This window comes from Hordeum vulgare, chromosome 1H (assembly GCF_904849725.1).
Source record: "Hordeum vulgare subsp. vulgare chromosome 1H, MorexV3_pseudomolecules_assembly, whole genome shotgun sequence".
NCBI classification, from domain to species: Eukaryota; Viridiplantae; Streptophyta; class Magnoliopsida; order Poales; family Poaceae; genus Hordeum; species Hordeum vulgare.
This window is the reverse complement of record NC_058518.1, coordinates 59570751-59590521: the sequence shown is the minus strand read 5'-3', so window position 1 is coordinate 59590521 and position 19771 is coordinate 59570751. Positions and strand designations below refer to the sequence as shown.

At 43.6% G+C, this 19771-nt stretch overlaps 1 pseudogene; it reads right to left on the bottom strand.

Moving 5' to 3' along the window:
• Nucleotides 1-14352: 14352 nt before the first annotated feature.
• On the bottom strand, nt 14353-15091 carry LOC123396610 (annotated as a pseudogene).
• Between the last annotated feature and the right edge of the window lie 4680 nt (nt 15092-19771).

Genomic DNA, 19771 nt, shown 5'->3' with positions numbered 1-19771 from the left:
TGCATTACAAGTTAGAAAACAAAAAATGACACTCCCTCCAATCCATATTAATTGACACTACTTTAGTACAATCCAATCCATAATAATTGACGCTGCTTTAGTACAACTTTGTACTAAAGCAGCGTCAATTAATATGTATTGGAGGGAGTGGTTAGTTTCCTTTTTCCAGTTTGCAAGACATACGATTATATAAGACATGTTATTGTAGCTACTTTGTTTTTTTCTCTTCGAGCAAGAATAAATAAATGGAAAAAGATATATGTGTGTGTATTATAGTTGATTTTTCTCTCCCAGCAATAATATGCATAAATGTGAAGAGAATATAGCTTATTGTTATATGTGCGATCATTGTTCCATCTACATAGTTAAGAGGAGAAACAATGAACTACAATACACCATAAATTGGCTGCAACTTCAAATAAGAAAATGTGCAGACAGAAAAAGACAACAATGAACTTGAGATCAGCGTTCTTGCCTCAATCTCCTCTCGGTCTTGTTGATGCCTTTGAGAATTCCTGGCATTTCACGTGGAGAGAAAGTCTCCATCACTACAACAGTACATCCACCAAGTTAAAAACAGGTTCCCTACTTACCTCCACAAAAACTCTAATGGATTCACGGAGCTTTAAAGTAGGCTTTCTGAAAATAAAATAAAAATTGATTTAGAACACAACTTACAAAATTAAGTTAACTCGAAGATATGGCAAAATTCCTGAAATTCTCATAAGATTTGTACTCTGAATGGCAATGGAGAAAGGAAAAGATGTGAATAACCGTAATTGGAAGGATAGAACAATATTAGATTTAAATAGAATTAGCTAGGTGAGGCTGCAAGAACACCATACAAAGCTAGCATGGCTCTAGCAACTAACAAAATACATTTTAGGCAAGCACGCCTGACCAGCTATAGACCATTTAATCGCTGGTGTTGAAAGAGATAACTCTGAAATGCAGAGATGCACGTCTCCTTGCATCCTTAGCTATTTGTGTGCCTCCCCTTTGCCGGATGGTCTTGTACTCTTCTTCAAGTTGCACGGGCCATCGCCCTCGGGGCTCGTAGGCACGTCCATTCGTTGCTGCTCCTTCTACACCACAACTCCAACTATGATAAAAAGGCAAATGATTCAAGTTTGAGTTAGTCAATGAGTGACCAAAATGGGGGAGATTGTTAGAGCATATATCTCCATATGTGGTTTTGGTAATTGATGACAATTCCTATGGACTAATGGTTGCCTTAAGTTATATTTATAGGATTTGTCCATATGCACTTCTTGAAGTCCATCTGTTGGGTTCAAGGAGTTTATATGATGACCAAGATGGTATTCAAGGTATTATCCAAAGAATGGTCATAGAGACACTAGGTTGATCAAGATCTCAGACAAAGAGTAAATCAAGATGATCAACACACAAAGCGTATAAGATGTACCGAGAGGGATCAAGTGATCCCATGGTATGGTAAGCATTGTCCATTACGTGTTTGTGTACTAACACATGGTCTTTGTGAGAGTCCTATGTGGGGGTTAGGTGTGTTTCCATGGGCTTGCGTCAAAAGGAAGATCTCATACAACCCATGAAGGATGACGTCAAGTGGTGATCGTCCTCAAGATTGTGGTGTGCAAGTTCAAGTGGATCAACACGAATATATCATTGAAACTATTGTTAATGTTCATGTGTTGATAAGGACAAGCTCATGTGCTAACAAGGACAAGATCAAGATAAGCATTCCCGAGCACTACATGCTTGATTCTTGTGGATGTTCACATGGTGGACAAATGAAGATGAATACATAAGCTAGGCTCTCCACATTGTGTATGGGAGAGCTACTTGAAGATTTCATCATGTCTAGCTTTCAACTTGAGCCAAGAATGAACAACAACATCAAGCTCAAGTGAAAGGGCTAACTCAAAGGTATCAGTTCCTTTGACGTTAGTGGTGCGGAGTGATGATCGGCGAATAAAAGTATACACTCAAGTATGGATCATCAGTACCCCTTTTATGATTCTTGAGTCTTTAGGGATCCCGCACTATTAAGAGGGGATCACAGGTTTTGCGATGAACTTGCTCATACTACATCTCTACTTTTCTGCTCATACCACATCTCCACTACTCTGCTCTTATCTCAAAACAGAACCAATGTCTCGGACATCCGGCCTCCTCTGGACGTCCGAGGGCCGGACGTCCGACCTCCTTCGGAAATACGGAACCTTGCACCAGAGAAACTTGAGTCATATAACTCGGACTTCCGGCTCCCTCCGGACGTCCGAGGGCCGGACATCCGACCAACTCGGACTTCCGGCTCCCTCCGGACGTCCGGTCCCAGCTCAACTACATAGTGATTCCAGATATATATATGTACATCTCTCAGACGACCGAACCCTGTCGGACGTCCGACACCTTGTGGGCGTCCGAACATCCGAGAAACTGTCGGATGTCCGACCACTGTCAGACTTAAGTGACCCCAACGGCTGTTTTACTCTCCCCACTATAAATACCCCCTCCCACTTCGTGAGAGGGTGCCTAACACAGCCATATCCTCATAAGCACACATTTATACCTCACACACATTTGCTCACACCAAATCTTAGATCCCAAGAGCATTTGGGAGCCCCTTTGAGAGTTCTTCCAGTCAAAAGATAGATCGTCTCCCTCTCCTCTTCTCAACCCAAGCTATTTGAGATTTGAGCAAGTTTTGAGCATTCCCCATGATCTTGTTACTCTTGGAGGTTGGAGACTCCTAAGCGGTAGGAGTTCTTCGGAGAGGAATCAATCCGTGTGAATTCCCCCAGAAAAGTTTGTGAGGGTTTGGAAGCCACCTCAAAGGCTTACCACTAGTGGTTGAGAAACGCCTTCGTGGTGTTATCTCAAAGGGACGATAGGGTGAGCCTTCGTGGTGTTGGTGTGCCTTCGTGGTAACATCCACCTCTCTAACGGTGACTAGCTTCCCTCCAAGGAAGTGAACATCGGGATACATCTTTGTCTCAGTGACCTTGGTTATCCTTAACCCCAACTCCTTACTTGTGGTTTACTTGTGTTACTTGAGCATACATACATTGCATATTGTTTGTGCTCATTATATTGTGTTGGCTATTTCTTTGTACAAGATTAATCGTTCAAGCATACCCTCTATATCCACATATTCACACTTGCAGCTTTTGATATATCGTGTGCTATAGTGTGATCTAGTATCTTGTGTCGTTCACCTACTTGTCGTGTGATATAGCTCAAGTAAGTTTGTGTAACTTACTTGTGCTTGTTAGTAACCGTGTTGTGTCCATCTTGGTAGATCGTGTTGTTGGTGCACGTTGCGGTGCCTATTGCATTTAGGATTTGTGCTTGAAAAGTATCCTCTTAGTTTATTTCCGCTTTAGGTTTAAGCCAAATCCGAAGAAGTTTTTAAATAGCCTATTCACCCCCCCTCTAGGCGTCATCGTGGTCCTTTCAATTGGCATCAAAGCAAGGTCTCTCTTTAATTAGGTTTCACGACCTAGAGAGTATCGATGTCGACTATTGGATTAGTGCACAACGACACCTTTGACTTTGATGGCACAAATTATACCCTATGGAGAATTCGTATGCTTCATCACTTTCGGGCCATGGGCCCAAATACTTTACGAATTGTTCTTGTAGGGATTGCCGACAAAAAGGATGATGCATCTTCATATACTAATGAAATGTATCTTGATTGTGAGGCCTTTCTTGCCATTCATCGAACCATAAGTCCTGAAGTGTTTAAGTCTATCTCGACTTGCAAGTCAACTCATGAAGTTTGGACTAAACTTGAAGATATATATGGTGGGTCCAATCTTGATGAAGACGATCTTATGATGAAGGAGTTGGTGCATGAGCTCTTCACTCTTTTCGATCATAAAGAGTCCACCACTACTTCCATATCCGATTGCTTGCACACCTCAGCATCTTCAATCTCACAAGGTAATGAAATGGTGAGTGAAGAAATATATGTTGATGAAAATGTCATAGCCTCTATGGACACGAGCATATCTAGCACCACACATAGTGTAAATTATTGTGATGATAGGTCATGCATTTCACCTAAAGATCCCTCGACAAATGTATGTGGTGATATGCCTGCTTTCTCGTGTCCTCTTGATCAAAATATCTTGTTTCTCCCTAGTTGTTCTATGACTAATCATTTAGGGGAAATCAAGAAATATGAAGTACTTTTGACTAATGAAGAATCTGATTCACGAAAAGAATCATCATCAACTCCTCCAGTTCACATGTGCCTCATGGCAAGAGGTAATAACGAGGTATCATCTTCCCTGTGCAATAACGATGATATTTGCGATGAGCATGATGATGATGACTTGACTGAAAATATCTATGTGATCAGTAAAATTCTTCATAAATCTAAAAATAATGCTCTTCAAAGATTCCAAGATGTTCTTGCTTACTTTGAAAATTGTAATGATTCACTTAATCATGAACAAGTTAAAAGTGAACAACTTGAACATGAACTTGAGAAGAGTCATCAAGCATGTAGAGACTTAAGATCTTCAAAAGGAGAGATTGAAGTTGCTCATGATAAACTTAAAAAGGATTTTGAGGTCCTTCTCCTTGAATGCAATAATGTCAAGGGAGAGCTCATCAAAACCTCTAAGATCTATGAGGAGCTTCAATCTACTCATGAGAAGTCTCTATTTGCTACTTACTCCTCTCACATTGTTGATGATACTTGTACATCTAACTCTACCTCATTTGAAGTATCAACATTGAAGGAGAATCTTGAGCTACGTGCTCAACTTGATTTACTAACTAGCAATTATGGGAAGTTGGAAGAAAACCATGTAATGCTCACAAGCTCTCATGCCAATCTTCTAACATCCTATAATGTGCAAAAGTTAGCTCATGAGGCTATCATCACCAAGGTAACATCAAGTGAGCCTCATGTGGACAATGGCACTACTTCTAGTCAAAGTACTATATTTCCATGTGCTAGTCCTCGTAATTCGTCTACTCATAATGTTGCTACCTCATGTGATGAATTACTTTCCTTGCCTTGTTGCTCTAACATTGAAGCTTACACTTCCTCTAGTACTTGCATTGATACTAACCGTGCAGAGGAAATCGAAGAGCTCAAGGCCCAAGTCACTTCTTTGAAGAAAGACTTGGAACAGTGTCATGAAGGGATGTCCACACTCAACAACGTCATGTGTGAGCAAACATCTCCGAATGACAAAAATGATGTTGGAGTAAACTCAAACAAGAACAAGAGGGGCCTAGAACAAGTCAAGAATTCGACCAAAATCATTTGCTTCAAGTGCAAAGTTAAAGGGCACCATGTTAGATCTTGCCCTCTGAAGACGAAGTCTCAAAGTCACAAGCAACAAGGGAAGCGGCCACAAAATCAATCACATATTCAGCTACAAGTTGAAGGAATGCCTCTTCCCAATAAGACCCAAGCCAACACTCCCCGAGGTGATAAATAAACTCGGAAGAAAGCAAAGGGTAGATGTTGCTACTTATGTCGTGAGAAGGGTCACGCCGCTTCGTCTTGCACAAGAGGTAACTTATCCAACCCAATCACTATTGATGATATATATTCCCTTGGGAAGGATAAGGTTGGCAATGTGTTTGCCAAGTTTGTTGGTACTCAAAATGGTGTCAAGAAAAGAACCATTTGGATTGCCAAGCCTATTGTGTTTAACCTCTTAGGACCCAACGTAGTTGGGGACCAACAAGCTCAAACTTGATCAATAGGTGACTATGGAGGACATTAGCGACTTGGATACATAATGCAGAATTAAGGGGTCTTCATCATTCATATTATCTCAAGCCAAGCCATTTGGATTATCGAGTTTCTATTTATATCCAATGTGCCTCCTTACGGTAACTTATACTTAAACTGTTTACGTTGTTAGGTGCTTGCCCCTTTGCATGTTGTGGTTTTGTACCTTGCATGCGTTTGTATATGTTGTGCTTCCAACTTGCTTATCTTGAGTAATCGAGTATGTGTATATTGGTTTGCATATCATGTACATGTGAGTCTTGTATTGAGCCTTTTTGCATCTTGTTTGTATTTTTGTTGGCTCTTGTGAGAGATTAATGGATTATCCCACTGTGGGGGAGTGATGTGCTTTGCACACCTCACAATCCTATAAATGTGTATACATGGGGAATACCACTTAGTTTTGATATTTCAAGATTATCTAGTTTCTATGTGGTATGTCTTACTCATGAGAAATTCAAATTCTATATGGTCCATTAAGTATCTCTTGTTGGTTTTAATTTGCCACTTGTTAATATTGTTGGTTTATCACATTATGGGGGAGTAATATGCTATGTGCATATTCCAAACCTAGAAAATGTGTACATTTGAGGTGTTGCCACTTAGTGTTGATATTGTAAATTATCTTGTTCCTAGGTGGCATGTTAGCTCTACAAGTGTCATTTTCTTGCGTTTTATGGGTAAAGATGATCTTGGATATATTTGCGATCTAACAATGAGTATCACTTCCAAAATACTTCTTGTCCCTGACAATTGGTATTCCCATCATGTGATAGGAATTGCTAATCGTCTTTACATTGGATTTTGTGTTTCGTTTGTCTTCCTTGCCTCTTATGGATCTATTTTAACATGTCTAGTGTTTTATAGATATAGAGAAAGTGATGATCCCATCGTGTGCATTTTGTATTTAAATGCAAATTCTATATAATGCACGTCCCTTGGGGGAGCTATCCTATTTTCTTTAGAACACTCTCTTCATTCACCCATCATAAAATCTTTTGATCCCCATCAAGTGTGTGTTGATGGGAGGCAAGTCTTGCTCTTTATGATGCTTTGTGACATCATGAAAATTTGTCGAGGGCTTGGTTTGTTGGAACCTAGCTCTCTTTTGGAAATTAGATACCTCGTGTTTGTTTTCCTTCAATTGGTTTCTTGTTTCCTTTTATTTGGCATGTGTCAATGGATATCTCATTCCTTGAGGTATCTTTTAATTCATATCCTTAAAGTGATAGTTCTTTTTTTGTTTAGGATCTTATTATCACTTGATACCTTGTCTTTTGGTGACTTATCAACTTTGTGTTGAGTTGATTCTTGAGAGTCTTGAGCATGCATATCTACCATATACAACTTCTTTTGCTTGCTTTCCTTCTTCGACCCAATATATAGGGGAAACTCCACCTTGTAATAAATTGGCTAAAGTGTGCATGAAATTCAAATTCATATCTATATGCACATATGTATATGGAGTTTGTCCTATGTATTGCTGGTTTTCTAACTCTTTGGTCCCAATGAGTTTGGGCATCATTTTGTTTGTTTTGCTGTTCCACGAACAACTGGAGATGCATTGGATGCTCGGCTCACCTATAAGGAAGGTGTTGAGACCATGTGATTATCGGAGCCAAGTTAGGATGATCAAAGAACAACTATCTACTACATCAATCCAATGTTGTCTCGGTAACAAGTATCCACTTCATGCATTCTTTTCTTGCAAAGGCCCCAACCTGTCTTTTCTTTTCCAGGTTGCATCATGGCATGAATCTCTTGATTCGTTCTTGTAGTACTTGTTTGCTTTCTCAAAGCATCCGAACGATGATGTCTTACTACTAGTTGGGATGTCTTTGATGTTCGTATGTTGGAAGTTCATATTGTACAATAAGAAAATATTAGGCCATGTGCTATGCTTCCAAGCAAAAGATCTCATTGATATATTTATGACTTCCTTTTGGATATCTAGTTTGTTCCTTCTTGTAAACATTTCGTGTGTACATCCTTCTTTGTGGATATATATCATCATGATTGTCTTCTACTTAGAATCTTTTACACATGAGAGAAGTTACATCTCTAATTGATATCCTCTTTTCTTTCACGTCCATCGTTGCATTTCCTTTTTCAGTTTTTGTTGGCTTCGTGAAAGGATTTGTTTTGAGTGCGTATCTTATTTTCCTACATCTTGATGCACTCTTTGGCCGTGAAGATTATTTTTCCTCATGCTTGTCTTGATGAGGGTTTTGCCATTTCAATTAGTATTCCTCCTCTTGACAAGGTTCTTACTTCCTATCTTCACAATGGGTTGTCACAAGCGTTGGTTCTTATTTTGTTTATTAGTAAGCTTGTGAACCCATTTTCTAGTATGTGTGTGTGGGAATGATATGTCTTGCACTTTGTATCTCATTTCATGAAGACTATGTTGATGAGTAATTCTCATCCTTATCTTAGTCTTCTCAAGTGTTTTGCCATGACTCACACACATTACTTTGGTTGAGTCTATTCTTAAGTTGCTTCTTTTACATGTTGCTCAACCATTTGTTTTGTGCAATTGATATGCTTATTGTCTCATCTATCTTCCTGCACTCGTTGTGTGTTTTTATTAATTTTGGGGGAGCAACGGTCCTATTTTGTGCACCTTTATCAAATACAAAAATCTCGTATTAGTGCACAAATCATGGGGAGCTTCCCTAGTTTTTGATAAAACACTCTGTTGCCTTTATCATAATATCTTTTATTCATGTGGTTCGAAGGACCATATGATTGATTGTTCCATCTGGAATCTTTTGATTGCTTGCCTCTATTTTTGTATGTCTTTTTGGCATACGATCCTTTTATTTGCAATCTTTGGGTCCTCAATATAGTTTGTTTTCCTCCAACTACTTATCATTGTATTTGTGTATTTCTCTACACTCATTTTTTGAGAAGTACACACTTTTTGGAGGACCACATACTATATTGGCTTTCTAAACTTTTCGTCCATTTTGGCAATCGATGCCAATGAGGGAGAAGTTTAGAGAGTTTACTTTGGATATGTTTAGAGGGTTTTGCTTTTATTGCGTAAGCATTTACATCTTGCACGCATGCATTATTACCTTGTATGTGTGTGCTTGGTTATGCTTATTTCCTTATATAAACTCTCTTGAAGTGGTTGTCTTCAATTACCAAAATGGGGGAGATTGTTAGAGCATATATCTCCATATGTGGTTTTGGTAATTGATGACAATTCCTATGGACTAATGGTTGCCTTAAGTTATATTTATAGGATTTGTCCATAGGCACTTCTTGAAGTCCATCTGTTGGGTTCAAGGAGTTTATATGATGACCAAGATGGTATTCAAGGTATTATCCAAAGAATGGTCATAGAGACACTAGGTTGATCAAGATCTCAGACAAAGAGTAAATCAAGATGATCAACACACAAAGCGTATAAGATGTACCGAGAGGGATCAAGTGATCCCATGGTATGGTAAGCATTGTCCATTACGTGTTTGTGTACTAACCCATGGTCTTTGTGAGAGTCCTATGTGGGGGTTAGGTGTGCTTCCATGGGCTTGCGTCAAAAGGAAGATCTCATACAACCCATGAAGGATGACGTCAAGTGGTGATCGTCATCAAGATTGTGGTGTGCAAGTTCAAGTGGATCAGCACGAATATATCATTGAAACTATTGTTAATGATCATGTGTTGATAAGGACAAGCTCATGTGCTAACAAGGACAAGATCAAGATAAGCATTCCTGAGCACTACATGCTTGATTCTTGTGGATGTTCACATGGTGGACAAATGAAGATGAATACATAAGCTAGGCTCTCCACATTGTGTATGGGAGAGCTGCTTGAAGACTTCATCATGTCTTGCTTTCAACTTGAGCCAAGAAGGAACAACAACATCAAGCTCAAGTGAAAGGGCTAACTCAAAGGTATCAGTTCCTTTGATGTTAGTGGTGCGGAGTGATGATCAGCGAATAAAAGTATACACTCAAGTATGGATCATCAGTACCCCTTTTATGATTCTTGAGTCTTTAGGGATCCCGCACTATTAAGAGGGGATCACAGGTTTTGCGATGAACTTGCTCATACTACATCTCTACTTTTCTGCTCATACCACATCTCAATTACTCTGCTCTTATCTCAAAACAGAACCAATGTCTCGGACATCCGGCCTCCTCCGGACGTCCGAGGGCTGGACGTCCGACCTCCTTCGGAAATCCGGAACCTTGCACCAGAGAAACTTGAGCCATATAACTCGGACTTCCGGCTCCCTCCGAACGTCCGAGGGCCGGACATCCGACCAACTTCGGAAATCCGGAACTTTGCACCAGAGAAACTTGAGCCATATAACTCGGACTTCCGGCTCCCTCCGAACGTCCGACCGCCTTCGGAAATCCGGAATCTCGCACCAGAGAAGTTTGAGTCGAATAACTCGGACTTCCGGCTCCCTCCGGACGTCCGGTCCCAGCTCAACTACATAGTGATTCCAGATATATATATGTACATCTCTCAGACGACCGAACCCTGTCGGACGTCCGACACCTTGTGGGCGTCCGAACATCCGAGAAACTGTCGGATGTCCGACCACTGTCAGACTTAAGTGACCCCAACGGCTGTTTTACTCTCCCCACTATAAATACCCCCTCCCACTTCGTGAGAGGGTGCCTAACACAGCCATATCCTCATAAGCACACATTTATACCTCATACACATTTGCTCACACCAAATCTTAGATCCCAAGAGCATTTGTGAGCCCCTTTGAGAGTTCTTCCAGTCAAAAGATAGATCGTCTCCCTCTCCTCTTCTCAACCCAAGCTATTTGAGATTTGAGCAAGTTTTGAGCATTCCCCGTGATCTTGTTACTCTTGGAGGTTGGAGACTCCTAAGCGGTAGGAGTTCTTCGGAGAGGAATCAATCCGTGTGAATTCCCCCAGAAAAGTTTGTGAGGGTTTGGAAGCCACCTCAAAGGCTTACCACTAGTGGTTGAGAAACGCCTTCGTGGTGTTATCTCAAAGGGACGATAGGGTGAGCCTTCGTGGTGTTGGTGTGCCTTCGTGGTAACATCCACCTCTCTAACGGTGACTAGCTTCCCTCCAAGGAAGTGAACATCGGGATACATCTTTGTCTCAGTGACCTTGGTTATCCTTAACCCCAACTCCTTACTTGTGGTTTACTTGTGTTACTTGAGCATACATACATTGCATATTGTTTGTGCTCATTATATTGTGTTGGCTATTTCTTTGTACAAGATTAATCGTTCAAGCATACCCTCTATATCCATACGTTCACACTTGCAGCTTTTGATATATCGTGTGCTATAGTGTGATCTAGTATCTTGTGTCGTTCACCTACTTGTCGTGTGATATAGCTCAAGTAAGTTTGTGTAACTTACTTGTGCTTGTTAGTAACCGTGTTGTGTCCATCTTGGTAGATCGTGCTGTTGGTGCACGTTGCGGTGCCTATTGCATTTAGGATTTGTGCTTGAAAAGTATCCTCTTAGTTTATTTCCGCATTAAGTTTAAGCCAAATCCGAAGAAGTTTTTAAATAGCCTATTCACCCCCCTCTAGGCGTCATCGTGGTCCTTTCAGACGCTGATTATATATCACGAGTGTTCGTTAGGTAGAAAAAACATACTGAAATAGATCTATGCCTGGTTGGTTATTTATCTACAACAAAACTATGAATTGGTTTGTTACAAATTATATATGTGAAAATGCACATGCACCAAATCCTGAAGAAAATGCAAGGCAAAAATGATTCAAATGAGCTGGTTACCAGCAAGGCGACTAATGCCTTCTGTCAGTTTTCTTCAGCAGAATCGTCCTCGCCTTCCATCGCGACATCAAATTATCAGAGCAACAAAATGTACCACTGCTTGAACAAGATCACTCGAGCAGTGGCACGGCTCATCAGGTGATGCTCTCAAAAGCTTTACAGCAGAACTAAAAGCGCTTTCAACCTTGTGAAGACTAAAGAAAGGTCAGGATCATGCAGTAGTTTTGTCTGGAAGATATTCAAAGAACTAAGTGGAAACTTACACCATGTCGATCGCCAGGTTTTCGCAATGTAGCTGCATGAACTTACACCATCTTGATCATCAGGTTTTCGCAGTGCATCTGCATGATCACTTAGATGTGTGACATTGTTCTGCAAATCAGTGTCATCATCTGACAGATCATATGGCTCCAAGGGATGAATCATTGAAGATGCAAAGACCTGGTAGAGTCACGAGGGACATGAGAACGGAACGGTAATTCCAGCCATAGCCTTCAGAATTTAGAATTTGACGCACTGTGTATCATATCAAACAGAAAAAGCTTGAAGCAAAGGAATTACCGATGATGTACGTGATGAAGGCGTGGCAGGGCCACCCTGCGGCGTTGTTCCAGATGTCGAGCAGCAACAGCCGTGCGCCACAGGAGAAGCGGACGGATGGGCGCGACACGCCATAGGAGATGCAGAAGGGCGGGTGTCGTGCACCACAGGAGATGGAGGAGGGCCAGGATGGAGGCCGACGTCGTATGAGAGGCCTACGGGCGGGCCAATTGGTCGGCGAGCAGTTCGAAGGGAGGTCGCACCAACGACATAGGACTATAGGAGACGGTACAAGGGCGGGTTTGGCCGTAGGTGTCGTGCGCCATAGGAGAGGGAGACGGGAAGGAGGACGTCGAGCGGGGTTGCGCCGGTGGCGGGCGTCGTACGAACATGGATCTGTGTTTGTTCACTCTAATTCTCTGCTAATCATGCTTTCTGGACAGTTGAATTACTTGCTATTGACCGGAGAAAAAATAATCCATGAGTATTTTGTTGGGTAACGTAGCATAAATTCAAAAAATTTCCTACGCAAGTTCAGATCTTCCTATGGAGAGACCAGCAACGAGAGAGGGGTAAGAGCATCTTCGTACCTTTGAAGATCGCTAAGCGGAAGCGTTGCTATAACGCGGTTGATGGAGTCGTACTCGCAGCGATTCCGATCTAGTGCCGAACAACGACACCTCCGCGTTCAACACACGTGCAGCCCGGTGACGTCTCCCGCACCTTGATCCAGCAAGGAGGAGGGAGAGGTTGGGGAAGAAGACCAGCAACACGACGGCGTGGTGTTGGTGGAGAGACGAGGTCTCCCGGCAGGGCTTCGCCAAGCGCCGGCAGAGAGGAGGAGGGAGAGGAACAGGGCTGCGCCGAGAGAGAGAGATTAAACCGTGTCTCAAACAGCCCCGAACCTCATCTATATATAGGGGAAGGGGGAGGGGGCGCAGCCCTTAGGGTTCCCACCCCTAAGGGGTGCGGCAGCCCTCAGATGGGGAAGGGGTGGCGGCCAGGGCAAGGGGGAGGGGTGGCGCACCCCTCTGGTGGGCCTAAGGCCCACCTAAATTAGGGTTCCCCCCTCTTTTCCTTTCCCCTGCGCCATGGGCTGAGTGGGGAGGCATACCAGCCCAACTAGGGGCTGGTTCCCACCCCCACTTAGCCCATCTTACCTCTTGGGGTCGCAGCCCCCCTTCGGTGGTCCCCCGGGACCACCTCCGGTGGTCCCGGTGGTCCCGGTACGTTACCGGTGATGCCCGAAACACTTCCGGTGTCCGAAACCATCCGTCCTATATATCAATCTTTACCTCCGAACCATTCCGGAGCTCCTCGTGACGTCCGGGATCTCATCCGGGACTCCGAACAACTTTCGGTAGTCTCATATAACAATTCCCTATAACCCTAGCGTCATCGAACCTTAAGTGTGTAGACCCTACGGGTTCGGGAGACAGGCAGACATGACCGAGACACCTCTCTGGCCAATAACCATCAGCGGGGTCTGGATACCCATGGTGGCTCCCACTAGCTCCACGATGATCTCATCGGATGAACCACGATGTCAAGGATTCAATCAATCCCGTATACGATTCCCTTTGTCTGTCGGTATAGAACTTGCCCGAGATTCGATCGTCGGTATACCTATACCTTGTTCAATCTCGTTACCGGTAAGTCTCTTTACTCGTTCCGTAGCACGTCATCGTGTGACTAACTCCTTAGTCACATTGAGCTCATAATGATGTTCTACCATGTGGGCCCAGAGATACCTCTCCGTCACACGGAGTGACAAATCCCGATCTCGATTCGTGCCAACCCAACAGACACTTTCGGAGGTACCCGTAGTGCACCTTTATAGTCACCCAGTTACGTTGTGACGTTTGATACACCCAAAGCACTCCTACGGTATCCGGGAGTTGCACGATCTCACGGTCGAAGGAAAAGATACTTGACATTAGAAAAGCATTAGCATACGAACAATACGATCTAGTGCTAGGCTTAGGATTGGGTCTTGTCCACCACATCATTCTCCCAATGATGTGATCCCGTTATCAATGACATCCAATGTCCATGATCAGGAAATCATGATCATCCATTGACTAACGAGCTAGCTAACTAGAGGCTTGCTAGGGACACATTGTGGTCTATTCATTCACACATGTATTACTGTTTCCTGTTAATACAATTATAGCATGAACGATAGACGATTATCATGAACAAGGAAATATGATAATAACCATTTTATTATTGCCTCTAGGGCATATTTCCAACATATTTTTCGTTGCTTATCATCAGATGGCAAATAGAGCTCGCTGGTCGGTGATGCAGTCTTACAACCTGACGAGGAGGGCCTGGCCGAGCGTGCCGTGGGGGTCGATGACTATGCTGGGCAGTCGCTTGACGTCCCAGCCGAGCACGCGGCAGACGACGGCGGCGAGCGCGCGGTGCGCCAGCGGCCTCCCGCAGTGCTTGGCGTCGCGCGCGTGGTGCACGAGGCTGATGCCCTTCCTCTTCCTCCCCACACACCGGAACTCCCCTCCTCGTGGCTCCGCTCGTAGTACTCTGCAGCGCAGCATCCCGCTCGAACAGGCCGAGGAAGAACCCCGCTGCCGCGTCCCCGCCGTCCTCCGGCTCGGAGCCCTCATCCTCGCCGTCCTCGTCTGAGGAGCCGCGCCCGGAGAAGAACTCCTCGACGGCGCGGAGGGCGTCCCACTGCGCGAGCGAAGCGGGGGAAGGTTGCGGCTCTGGCTGCGACCTGGGCGCGGGGGAGGAGGGGACGGCCTCGGGCCAGGATGCGGGGGACGGGGAGGCGGGCGGGGAGGGCGCGAGGGGCTAGTCGGCGCCGGGTCCCTCGGGCTCCGCGGCGGGGCGCTCGATCCTGCGGCGCTTCCGTTGGTTGGGGCGAGCGCGGGTGGGGCGGCAGCCTCTGGCAGTTGGCGCGGGAGCCGAGGCGGGGCAGGCCGCTGCGCTAGAGGGAGTGCAGGTAGAGCACCTCCTCGGCGAGGCGGCGCTCCTCGTAGGCGTCGTAATGTGGGGGGACGGCGGCGTGGCGCGGTGGCTTCGACGCATCATCGGGGGCGGCGAGCGAGGGATTTGGGGGGCGCTTGCGCTCAGGGAGGGAGAGGAAGAGAAAGGGGCGAGGGACTGTTGGGCCGCAGGTTGAATCGTAGCCACGGGGGTGGATCGCCAGGACGTGCGTGCGTGCGTTAGCAAGTTTCAGTGGTTTTTTTATTAAACCCTTATGTTTGGTTGTGCTAGCGACGGGTTTTTATTAAACTAATCGGTTGGTTTATCGACTGATTTATGGAGGGATTGAAAAAAATCGATGGAAAGGCTAGCTGTAGGTCGAACCATCGCTCTGGTCGAACCATCACGACGACAGATCCCTTTTAATAGTAGAGATCCCCTTTTAATAGTAGAGATAGACCGGCAAATATTAACCCCCACCCACGCCCCACCCAAAATCGTGAAAATATAAATATCAACTTATGTTTTAAAAGTCAGGGAAAGTTGATTCATAGCGTAAATTAAACTGAAACCGAAATTACCGTCCATTGATCAAACATTACCATCTACAGGCCTACATATAAAGTAAAAAAGAAAGCCTGTGTTATTGAATATTGGCAATATATAATATGGTAGTGTTACTATAAAACAAAATGCATGAAGAACTATTGGGTTGCATTTTGGAGTGTGAAAGAATACAACTTTTGGATGTAAAACGTGAATCAATTTTATCAAACAGCACATGGAGTTAAATGGAACGACATTCAGTAGTGCAAACAAGCTTGGACTGTACCAAAAAATACAAACTATAGAAGCCTGTTACGTTGGTGCACTGCTTAGAAGCAATGAGCTTGTTAATAATGTGATGGAATTAGGCCGAGAATAATATAAAATCAACAACCTTCAAAGTCATAGTTTATTTATGAAATGATAAATTTAATATTGGAAATTTCTAAACATGCATAAAAGATCAACACGTAAAATATGATATTGCTGAACTAAATGATAAATGTTATCTTCTGTTTATTCATTATGTTGACCACATGATGAAAGAAACAAGATATTTTCTGAACTACAGAGCTTACACAACAATTAATCAAATACAGTACATAGTTATCTCACATAGCGTGTCTCTTTAGAAGTTTAGATGCAAGTCTTTCATCATCTAAAAAATGATGCATACCTCAATCGAACCAATAACTCGGTGATGTGAAGCAATGAATGAAACGAGAATGATTTTAGAGAAGGTATGCACAATTTTATGGCATGCTAGCAACTCCTCCGATCCCCTCAAAACAACATGTGCAGACTTCAGTAGTGTAGTAGTGCCGATTGCGTTTGTTCCTAGAAGGCAAATCAATCCAATTTCAGAAAGCATACATGCGTTCAAGATCATCACAGTTTGTGCCATACTAATTGACCTTAGAAACCTCATTATTCCAAAATAGATCACCAAAATTTACTATGTACAACCATTCACCAAAACAGTTCAAGGTTAGGTTACTACTTGTAAGGAAATAACAAACAAGCCGAAGTTTCAGAAATAACCCCATAGGAATCAATAACTATCATACTAAAAGTACAATGAACATGCACCTTCTCGAAGTTTTGTGCGGCCTTTCTTCGCCTATGAAAAATGAGCCTTCACTTCTACAAGTTTGTCAATCTCCTCGCGGCGTTGGTCAGAATACCTCACTTGTTCTTTAATCTTAGGCCTGGAAAAAGACGATATCCACTGTAATAGTAACTAATATTGTTTACTCTTTTCTAAACGACGTATACTACTCATATTAATAGTAATTTGGTATTCACGTTACATGATAAGACACTTGCTAAAACATTTGAAATATTGCGCAGATATCATGAAAAGTATCCATATTCTCGTTTGAGGCTGTTGGTAGTAGCACTTATGGCCTGTTCTCCATTTTTATTTCTTGGTGAAATCCACCCTTTTGCCTCTCGATGAAGCTAACTCGGGAAGTTGATGTCCAGCAGACTCATAGCAACAACAACATATGCACTGTCACATAAAAACTAATTGAATCTCCATGACTCATAGATAAGTTTCCTACAGTAACTATTTTATCTCTCAAACTGAACCACAGAGCAAAAAATACAAAATGCAGTGACTTATCAAGATAAAGATAAAATTGTGTTCTTGACAAAAAATGAACCATGGAATTCCCATACCCGCGCAGCTTGGTAGTGCGCTAGCAAGATGGACGATGCTACCGTCGATATTGATAGCCATCTGCCCAATCACCACGAAGAAAAATATTCATTGCATCTTGTTCTCCTCTTACTCCACAATCTACATTTCACCTATCAAATTCAGCAAGCATGAGTTTTATGTTATGAACACTATATATTGGGAAAAAAAGATTGTGGTCACACATACGAAGGAGTTCTTTGTAGAACCGGGACCTGTTATATGGTACTCCTAGTAACTTCAAGATTCGTGCAAACATTTAGGGGGGTGTACAGAAGCAAAACTCTTTAAACCAAATTACTAACAGGGTCAATGTTCTGACCATGATATAGTTACGATGCCCTTCCTAGGGAAAACATAACAGCCCTATGCTTGCACATGCCTTGTTTTGTAAAATATGTAAGATGCTCCCAGAATTAATAAACAGAGTGAAGAAAATAATCTTGGACTCTGCGCATAAAAGCAGATTCCGAAACCAACGTAATAAATATCACTGGATGGAGAAATGAATCCTGAAAACTAATCCACACAGACTGAAATATAAATATCACTGACTTAAAATTGCCGACGTATTCCTGAACCAACATGCTACTCTTCCCGTATATCCTATTCCTACCCATGTGAGCCTAAGGTGCCAAGAAAAAGGAGAAACCCAAAAACTGCATAGTTGAATAATTCAGTGCATATATTTTGTAGGCTGCATATACATGGGATTTATATATGCTTAATAAATATATCGTCCTTCCCCACTGAAATAGTTGGCTAAGCTATGCTATGGTCCTCAAACAAACCTTCCCAACTCTTCACTAACCGCAACACCTTCCTAAGGGACCCGATGCACTAATTCACCACTCTGCACCTCCCAAGCGACCCTCGGGCATACCCTGGTAGGATTTCGCCGGTGTGGCAACAAGTTGCATGTGGGGGGCAACAGAAGCAAGGAGCATGGTGTACAAGGAATACAAGGAACATGATGATCTACATGGACTCACCATGGCTGCCGTGGATGTCGACAGTGGGCTGCCACCCGTGTCCGTGTGGATCTGTTGAAGCCCGAGAAAAGGAGAGTGGGGAGGGTTGATGGATTGATTGATACGGTGGCCATGAGCGAGGGGCGACGGCTCAGCGATGGATGAGACATATCAGCGAAGACCAGCAGGAGGCGATTGTGCAGAGAAGGGATGGTTTCATGGCCTCTACCTCGGCCCTTCCCACCTCGTCCCCGATCTTGATCCCGCCATGGTGCCGTGGTGGGATGGGGCAGTAACACGACGAAGCGGAGGGAAAGGGATATAGCGCGATCATGGAGGGGAGGCGGCACGACGACGGATAAGGAGACGAGAAGATGGGATTTAGGTGTCCCTCCTTCGTTGAAGTCGTTCTCGATCTCCACGCCGGAGCTGATGAGTCAGATGGTTTACGTGTTGTCTCCGCCCCGTCCTGTAGGCCACCGTCTTGGAGCAGAGGAGAGGCCCGATGCTCGCGTGAGAGGAGGGAGACGGGTGGTTCAGGTCGGCGAGAAAAAGATCTGGAGATGGAGACGGCCAGGTAGGGAGGAAGTGGAGAACGTGGGAGCATCTGGATAGCAGGATATGGTTTTTTTTTGCGTTTTTTCTCTACCGTGGAGCGTGGGAACTTTTTTCCTCCGACTTTTTTTTATCTCACGAGATAGGTGGAGTAGAGATCGCACGAGGTGGGGTGTCGAGCCTGGTTGAACCATCACGACGGCAGATCCCCCTTTAATAGTAGAGATCAAAGCTTATATTTCTATGTTATTGCGGCACTTATATAGTCCTACCATTGGGCACAGGCGTGAGACCAATACCTCCAACTCGGAGTGATCACTGCCGCCGCGAGGTACTATTTTCTTCAACTTAGATGCTGCAGTTTTTTCGGATTTAAATAGATCAGGTGTCGGGGTCGTTGCCAGGGACCATGAGGGACATTGTGTGGCTGCATGTAGTGAACCAATTTTTGGTATTCTTGAGCCTGAGATGGTAGAAGCAATTGCTATGCGAAGAGCAGTTTATTTGACGCGTGATGAACATTTCTCCGATGTTATTTTCGCCTCGGATTGCTTGCCACTGGTGCAATGGCTGAATTCTTCTGTCCATGATCGATCTTCTATTGGTTCGGTTGTGGCTGATATCAAGTATGCGACAAGCGTCTTCGTTCCGGTGATCTTCAAACATGTTCGTCGGCATTTGAATGTAGCGGCACATTTGTTAGCTAAGTCATGTATGAACTTTGTTAGTCTAAGGGTTTTTCATTCTCTTCCGGATTGTATCCGGAAGACTCTTTGTAATATTGTCTAAGTAATCAATAAAGTGCCGACATTCTTAAAAAAAAGGCATTAGGCTACAGGCCGACCTCAATGAAGATAACTGTTGAATGAATCCGTACTATAAAAAGCACGAAAGAGCAGATCCAACTCACCATCTTAGCCATCGAATCACTTAATCAACGGACTGATTTCCCTATTAACGAAATCCTCGTCACTAACGAAAAGTCCCTCGTCGCTAACGAAAAAAAAT